The sequence below is a fragment of the Lampris incognitus genome, chromosome 3, assembly GCF_029633865.1.
Source record: "Lampris incognitus isolate fLamInc1 chromosome 3, fLamInc1.hap2, whole genome shotgun sequence".
In the NCBI taxonomy this organism is placed as follows: Eukaryota; Metazoa; Chordata; class Actinopteri; order Lampriformes; family Lampridae; genus Lampris; species Lampris incognitus.
In genome coordinates, this window is record NC_079213.1 from 55,028,118 (window position 1) to 55,037,174 (window position 9,057).

General features: G+C 40.9%; 1 long non-coding RNA gene across 1 annotated transcript; it reads left to right on the plus strand.

The window, feature by feature from the left end:
• The first annotated feature begins 1,256 nt into the window (after positions 1 to 1,256).
• On the plus strand, positions 1,257 to 3,899 carry LOC130110751 (uncharacterized). The gene is made up of 3 exons (XR_008810059.1): positions 1,257 to 1,348; positions 1,657 to 1,722; positions 3,101 to 3,899. It is a non-coding gene; the product is annotated as an uncharacterized LOC130110751 (long non-coding RNA).
• Positions 3,900 to 9,057: the final 5,158 nt, after the last annotated feature.

The following is a 9,057-nucleotide window of genomic DNA, read 5'->3' on the forward strand; positions in this document are numbered from 1 at the left end:
TAAATCTTATTAGTTTTAGATTTATGTGTACTTTTACATTAAAACTCTAATTAAATCGGCATACTTGTTGATGGGAAAAGGTTGAATGAACATGATTGGTTGATGGAGCTGTCATCAAGAAAATTGGCCAATGACAACTGTGCGCGGCTTTTTTGAAAATAGCCGGTGAAATACAAATTTAATTCAGGTACGTTGATATTTGGGAACACAAATCGGTCATTTATAACCTCGGGTACGAAAAAGCTGCCACCGGTGTGTACTACTCCCTTCAGAGGACAGCACAAACAGGCTCTAACCAGAGTAGAAAAAGAAGTGGGAGGCCGCGTTGCACAACTGAGCAAGAAGATAAGTACATTAGAGTCTCTAGTTTGAGAAACAGACGCCTCACAGGTCCCCAACTGGCATCTTCATTAAATAGTACCTGTTAGAGCCTGTTTGTGCTGTCCTCTGAAGGGAGTAGTACACACCGGTGTAGGAAATCTTCAATTTCCTAGCAATTTCTCGCATGGAATAGCCTTCATTTCTAAGAACAAGAATAGACTGTCGAGTTTCAGATGAAAGTTCTCTTTTTCTGGCCATTTTGAGCGTTTAATTGACCCCACAAATGTGATGCTCCAGAAACTCAATCTGCTCAAAGAAGTGCCCATCCAACCAATCCAACTTGTGGGAGCTGCTTCTGGAAGCGTGGGGTGCAATTTCTCCAGATTACCTCAACAAATTAACAGCTAGAATGCCAAAGGTCTGCAATGCTGTAATTGCTGCAAATGGAGGATTCTTTGACGAAAGCAAAGTTTGATGTAAAAAAAATCTTATTTCAAATACAAATCATTATTTCTAACCTTGTCAATGTCTTGACTCTATTTTCTATTCATTTCACAACATATGGTGGTGAATAAGTGTGACTTTTCATGGAAAACACAAAATTGTTTGGGTGATCCCAAACTTTTGAACGGTAGTGTATATGAAGTAATATTCTCAATTTTGAAGAAAATATACACTACATTATTTAAAAAAATAAATAATTCTTCACTACATATGTTATATGCATCTAGACACACATGAATGTCAACTTCAAAATAACATCTGCACAGAGGCATAAAACCACCTTGAGGTATTTCTAGTTATTGTCTTGTATTGTGATAGGCCATGTGCAATTTATTGCCACTCACACACTCACTGATATCGACAGGTGACCACACAGTTCACAACCATCTGGAGCAAAGGACACTTCAACATGTGGACAGGAGGAGTCAGGGATCGAACCATCTGATTGGACGACCACTGTACCCCCTGAGCCACAGCCGCCCTGATTCTTATTTTCATGCAGTTATATGCTAAGAAAAACTGCGTATGAATATTATATTCCATTTCTGTCAGGTCCCCTATATGGAGTAAATACCACAAAATACTACACACTGGACTTTGATATCAAACTGCTTTGAAGAGTTTTACATCAGCTCCCCCCTAAATTACACAGAAATACAGTATATGATAAGGCTTATGCTTGTCTTGGAGAGATGTTACAGAGTTATATTTGGCCTTATGCATGTGTGCTGTGTATGTGTAACTGCCTGTTTATTTCTGAACATTTTTTACATTCTCATTTCCAATACTGATAACTGCTAATGATGAGAAATTTGTTTGTATTTTTTGTAGATCAAGCATTGGAACAAGGTTTACGGCAGAGAACAGGCACCCAACGGAGAGACAAGTCTACCATTAGTAAGTATCAACTGCAATATATAAGACAAGATATTAGTCAGTGTTATCCACTATCCCTTACATTATGATGGAGATCTGTAAGTGTAGACAAATCTTTAAAAGCCTTGGTGGAAAAGTCTGAATATTTTGCTCCAAGAGCTGGAAATGCAGACAAGTCATCAGTTCCTACTCACATGGGCCTCTCAATTGGCTGTCTTTTCACACGTGACTTTTGCTACACTTCTGCCGCGGAAGATTTGCAAATGTGTGTGGTGATTTGTGTGCGTGTGATTCTTTTTCACATTTACAATCGATACAGGCACAACTCTCCGCACACATTTGTAAATAGTTTTACTACAATAATAGAGAGCCGAAGTCACGCCCCTTCCGGTGTGCCCCATGGGACCTTATTTCAGAAAAGTTTTGTATGGCAGTCAATGGTGAGAGACAAATGATTTCTTGAGCCGTGAATCACGCATATGATGTTTGTCAATTTAAAAGATAATTTTACAAGTAAAGAAAGTCGTAGCTTGTCGTAGATATAGTAAAGAACCATGTAGTCATTAATAGCGACATGGCCGTTAGCTCGACACATAATGAGGGAAAAAGTATTAAAAGAGATGAAAATGACTACAAGTCTGCTGTTGTTGAGAGCTGCAGCGCTGTGAAAGAAGAGTTAGTCAGTTAAGTCCATGAGAGCTGCTTGTAGGACTGGCTTTCTGTGAATGTTGAACGAGACAACGTCACTTATGTGAGTCGTGGCCATGTCGTCTTTATAATTACGTATTTTCACAGGCTTTTACTTCAGTAGTTTTACAATAAACTTCGACTTCCCTGACTAGCAAAATTATCTTTTAAATCGACATCATACTGTATGTGTGAATCAAGGCTCAATTCAAACAGGATCAAAAAATTATTTGTCTCTTGCCATTGACAATACATACATACATGTCTTTTCACTAATGAACAGTCAGCCTTATCCTGTATTTATTTCAGTCTGAAAGACACAAAATCCATTGCTAATTTTGTTTTTTAAAGAAACAAACGAAGTTTGTCTCTCACTTGCAGTTTTAAACAAACTAAATGTGGTTGAAAGAAAAGAAGTTTGTTTGTAAGTGAAAATGTCCTGCCAGAGGTGGGATTCGAACCCCATATCCCCACTTAATCAATTAAACCATAGGGTGTAGTGACACATTTTCACACCATATTTATGGCTTTTATTTTCGAAAGTTGCAAAAAAAGAAAAAAGGTCACATCCCAAAATAGCAAACTGCAAACTTCTCATGGTTGTTTAAATAAATTGTAAAAAAAAAAAACTAAAAAAAAACAACCTACTTTTTATAGTAAGGACTTTTCTGTGGATCTTACTTTTTCCCTTTTCCCCTTCCCCCACCCCCAGATGCACCAAAGATCCGGCTGATTACTGGCAATTTGGAGGAGGATTCTTCTTTATCTGCTACGTTGCACTGTCACTTCTGGTACAGATTCATTGACTTTTTGTATGTTTTGATTTTACTTAGTAGTACACTGCATATTTAAGGGTTATAAATCAAGAATGTAATGCTTGTCCACAAATACTACAAATATTGTCAGAACGACAGTATACAGAGCCGCCAAGGGTCAGGAGAATAATGTGGAAAACAAAACTGAAATGGAAAATACAAGCTAAAAAACAACAGACCACAACCCCCTCAGCCCAAAAGCTCTCCACCTGTTTCAAAGGTGAAATCATGACCTCATCATGATAGTACTGTTAACAGACAAGATACACATATGGAGAAATAGAATTTTTAGTTTTTCAACTCCCCCTCTGGGATCTGAAGAACTGTTTGTGAATAATTGGTTGATATTGTAAATTTACAACTCAATACATTAAATAAAGGGGTTTTAGAATCAACAGTTGTGTGTATTTTATTTGTGATTAAGTTCCCCACCCTACTTTAATTGATAATAATTAACAGTGAAAATATTTAAGGTTTTTGTTTGACAATCGTACCTGCCAGACAGACTGTTTTTTGAGGTGGTTTTTAACACTTATTAAAAGTGTTTGATCGTAATAATCTATGAAAGATCTGTAGAATAAAGGTATTTTTCTGTAGAACTTTTAGCATCGTCACTTTATTAAAAGTGTTTGATTGTAATAATTATGAAAAATCTGTAAAATAAAGGTACTGTTCTGCAGAGCATTAAATGAAAATGTCTGTAAAAGTAATGTTTCTGGACTTAATTTGAATTAGGATAGTTTACATTAATTTTACGGTTTTTGTTTGGCAGCCGTAGCTGCCAATCATTGACCGTTCTTTACGGGTTTTTTTACAGCGTACATTTTGCAAATTTATCCAGGAAATGTGTGCTGTTGCTTCTCAATGGCTACTTGTGTTTGTGTGTGTGTGTGTGTGTGTGTGTGTGTGTGTGTGTGTGTGTGTGTGTGTGTGTGTGTGTGTGTGTGTTTGTGTGTGTGTAGTCCACCATGTTGGCAAAACCCTTGGTCTCTGAGATAGTCAGTATAACGCTGTTCAGAAAGGTGCGATATAAATAAAGTTTATTACTACTACTACTATTATTATGATTGTTATAATGAGGTGGCACAGTGGCGCAGAGGTTAGCGCGGTCGCCTCACAGCAAGAAGGTCCTGGGTTAGAGCCCCGGAGTAGTCCAACCTTGGTGGGTCGTCCCGGGTGGTCTTGTGTGTGGAGTTTGCATGTTGTCCGCGTGGTTTTCATCCGGGGGCTCCGGTGATGCTGGAGCCTACCCCAGCAGCCATTGGGCGGCAGGCGGGAGACAGCTTATTTCCACATGGGAGGTTGACTGTATGCTGCTGGTACAAACACAGCCTTCTTCTACTGGAAGGCTCATATTCTAAAAGCCGGTCAGGGACGTGTTCCAGTCCTGACCCACTGAGAGGTTTCTAAACAAGCAGCAGCATTTTAACATCCATTCCCTGATTCCCTGGAAGCCAGTGAAGGGATCTGTTGGAATATTTAGGGATAGAATATAATCTTTGATTTATCAAAGATGGTTGAATCAGTTCATCTAGAAACAACTTTTATTGACAGATACATGTCATGAACTAATTAAAACTTCTTTGAATTTCTTAGCTGATTATATTGAGAATGCACCAAGACAATCTTTGATTTGTTTCCTCAGATCTTTAAGCCATTTCTGTTAAACTCAAAATTAGCACCACTCCCCATTTCTGGTTTAATTAATGGTCTATATTATATTTTATTCTGACAGTTTATCAGACGGATTTCCTGCTGTAATGGCATTCACAAATTGTTTTTATCTGTAATAAGTGTCGAAAATATCACCCTTTCAGCAAGGGTTTGGAATTAGTATTTGGGTAAATTTGCTAAATGGGCCAACAGATTACTGTGCAATTCAGATTGCCTAGTTTTGTCGATCCAGTCACATATTGGGTCATAATGGTCAGAAATAAACAAACTTCTTAATTTACGTGGATGACATCCTAGTTCTAGTCTCAGACCCTTCCTGCACTGCTTACAATTATAGACAGATTCTCTCATTTATCAGGTTACAAAGTTAATTGGCAAAAATCAGAAGCCCTCCCCTTAACCTCGTACTGCCCCAAGACCTTGTTCCAGGGAGGCAGATTCTCCTGGCCCAGCAATGGCATTAAATACCTGGGGGTGACTTCCCCCCCTAAATTAGATGATCTAGTGAAGGTCAACATCGAACCTCTACTGAGTCAATTTAGTGCAGACATTGAAAGATGGACTCCTCTTTACTTGTCACTATGGGGGAAAGCTAATGTTTTGAAAATGACCTGTACAACAAAGTTCAATTACATTCTCCAAGCACCCCAAGTGAGAATCCCGCTTAAATATTTCAAACAATTTGACAAGCTATGTAGCAGATTCCTCTGGGATGGTAAACGCCCCCGACTTAATTTGAAAAACTACAAAGGCCAGTGGACCAGGGTGGGCTGGGTATCCCAAACTTACTGTTATACTACCAAGCATTTGGTCTCAGGCATCTTGCCTACTGGACTTGACCTCCCGATCGCCCCCACCCCCCGGTTTGGCATCAAAAGTACACTTTGTGAGGCTCTCCCTCCCCTCCATCTTATAACCGCTGCACTGCCTACAGAAGCTATGACCCATCCGATAGTTGTCAACACTCAATGGATTTGGAAGCGAATCTCAATTAGACTCAAATTCAATCCCCACCTGAACTTAGCAGCCAGTATCTGGTTGAATCCCAAGTTGAAGATTGACAAAAAACCATTTATTTGGAAACAATGGGCGGGAAAAGGAATATTGGTTATAGGAGATTTATACGATGAAGGTGGTACGATGAAATCATTCACGGCGCTTGTGCAACAGTATGGCCTCCCCCAACAGCAGTTCTGGAGATATCTTCAACTAAGACACCTCTTGTCTCAAACTTTTGGGTCTATCTCCACAACCCTGCCTAGTTCAGATGTACTGTTGGATATAGTTAAGGTGTTTGGCACAGGCCATGAAGCTTCAAAATATTACTTGTTGTTGACTAAACACTGATGGTTTGGGATCCAATTTAAAGTTAATCTGGGAGATCGATCTTAATCTTACCTTTACCAATAAGGAGTGGGAAAACATTTTAAGGAATTATAAGAAAACATCACGGGAACTCAGGACAAGATAAGTACAGTTCAAAATAATTAACAGGGTATACTGGACTCCCTCAAGGTTATACAGGGTGAAACTAAGACACGGCCCTGACTGCTGGAGGTGTGGGGAGGGCCCGGGTACGCTTCTCCACATGCTGTGGTCTTACCGTGTTGCACAAGAATTCTGGACAGCTATATATGAGAACATCAAACATACTAACAACAGACATCCCATTTTCTCCAAGCCTCTTTGTTCTGGGAGACCCTACTCCTTTAAAAGCCCTTCCACGAGCACGGGCAGAGTGGGTCCAGACAGCCCTGATGTTGGGTAGAAAGCTCATGGTAACAGAGTGGAGGTCGGCCACCCTACCTCACACCAATGTATGGTTCTCCCATCTGGGAATTGTGGCAGCAACACGAGCGACTCTCCTTTAGACTCATCAACCAGGTGGAGAAATACGAGGCCAAGTGGACGCACTATATTTCCTTCATTAAAGGCCCCGTGTAATCTGTGACAACTAATCTATATCTTAACATCTATTTATAGACTACTCTCTATCTGCCAACTATGTTTTTATTTGTTTTTATTTTCTCTCTGCTGTTCCTATTGTCTTGTATACTGTTAAGACTCGTTTTATGATCACCCTTAATCCAAATGTGTCTGTCTCTTGATATTGTCTAGTAGGCCCTGTTAAATTGTTCCTTCCATCTCTGTAATCCATGTGTGATGTCATGGCCTGCATTTGTGTTAAAGGAAAATAAAAACTACCGATCATAAAAAAACAACACTTCTTTATTAGATAAGGCTGCATTGGTTTTATTGGGGGGTACATAAAGATCCTGGGAAATCAAATCAGCATTTAAGTAAATTAATTTTTTTATTAGTTATCATTGAAGGTGTTGTGCATTAGTCATTTATTTTGATACTTTCTTTTTTTCCGCCTGTAAAGATGATGAAAAAGGACACCATGTCAGGGTCCGCGGTGGTGTAGCGGTCTAAGCATCGGCTTTGTGTCGATGCAGTTGTCCATTGGGGACTGGGGTTCGCGCCCCGGTCTCGTCAGATCCGACTATGGCCGGACTCGATGAAGCAGCAATCATTGGCAAACGCTGTCTTCGGGAGGGGGGCTGAGTCGGCTTGTGTTCGTCACGTGAATGCATCTCTGTGTGTGTCGGAAGAAACAGTGGTTCGGCCTGGAGCCGCCTTGTCACGAAAGTGGGGAGGCGGTCTCCTTCGAGACTGCCGGCCGGAGAGATGCAGTTGGCGAATGCATGCAGTACGAGGGTGGGTGTTTGAATTAAAATAGGGATCGATTGGCCACTAACTTGGGAGAAAAAAGGGAAAAATCAGAAATAAATTTTAAAAAAAAGGACACCATGTCCGAAAAGGTTTTGGTGACGTAATAAATGCACAGACATCATGGCTGTCTGCATCACATTTCAGTTTTTCTCTGCGAAATTCATCTCCAGAAGCTAAGGGAATGAAAGAGAACATTTATACCCATTTGATTGAAGCTCTTTACAGGAATCTAGAGGGCATTGTCCGTAAAGAGATTTGACAAAAAGTACTTGGATGGGAGACCTCCCGGGAAAACTGAGTCGCTGTTGGAAATGGTGTCGGTGGGCCAGTAGGAGGCAGTCTTCCCTCTGTTGCTAATAAACAAATGCCAATGCCCCAATGCAGTGACGGGCTTTAGGAGATGCTGTCCATCGGATGAGACGTTAAACCGAGGTCCTGACTCACTGTGGTCATTAAAGATCCCATGGCACTTATCACAAAGAGTAGGGGGTCCCCCGGTGTCCTTGCACAATCCCAACCAGGCTCTCTCCATCTGGCCCCCTAATCACCCTCTCGTGTAATTTGCTCAATGATAAATCCCTCTCCACCTCAAGCTGATGTGTGGCGAGTGTTCTGACACAAAATGGCTGCCGTGCGTCACCCAGATGGTGCTACACACTGGTGGTGGTTGAGGTGAGTTATGTAATGATCTGTGCCCTCTGGCTATGTTAACTTATAACATTAATAAAGCAAGGACGACTTCTCTCGTGCTGGGTGTTTATTCACCGACCGGATTCCGACTGACGTTGTTACGTACATCACGTGACTTTGTTGTGGCGCTACGGAAAGCCGTAAGGGACATTAGCAAATCAAATATTACTAGCAAATATTACATCTCCCTTTTTCTGAAAAGTGCTGCTTTCTCTGCAGAGATACAGACCACGTTGAGCACGTTTATAAACGAATACAATCTTAATAAGAAAGAATATGAAAATGGAACTCTTATATAACTGGACTGCAACAAAGTAGTGTAAAACATTTCCTTCCCTGTCTAAATGTGACACCGTAATAACATTTCATCTTTTTTTTTTTTTTTTTTTTTTACATTCATAAGTCAAGGATTTGTCTTGGTTTGACCGTGCGACCTGACCTCGTGGTGTAACCAGGCTGTGTGTCTGGTTGTCGCTGATTGTTCGTGTCTGGAGGTTCAGCATGCTCTTGCTGATGGGCTTGTGTGTTGTTGTTAGCGCTGGTAACAGTCTGCTGTGAAGTGTGTGTGTGTGTAGTGTGAGTGTTCACTCTGCTTTGTCGCAGGTGTTGACGGTTGCGTCGGTAGATCTGACCTTCTTTGGTTTGGATGTGGTAGCTCCTGTCTGTGTTCGCTGGTCTTTCCACAGTTGCAGGTCTCCAGGATCCATCCTCCTGCCGGAAGCGGATTGGTGTGCCTGCGGGCAGGTGGGGCAGA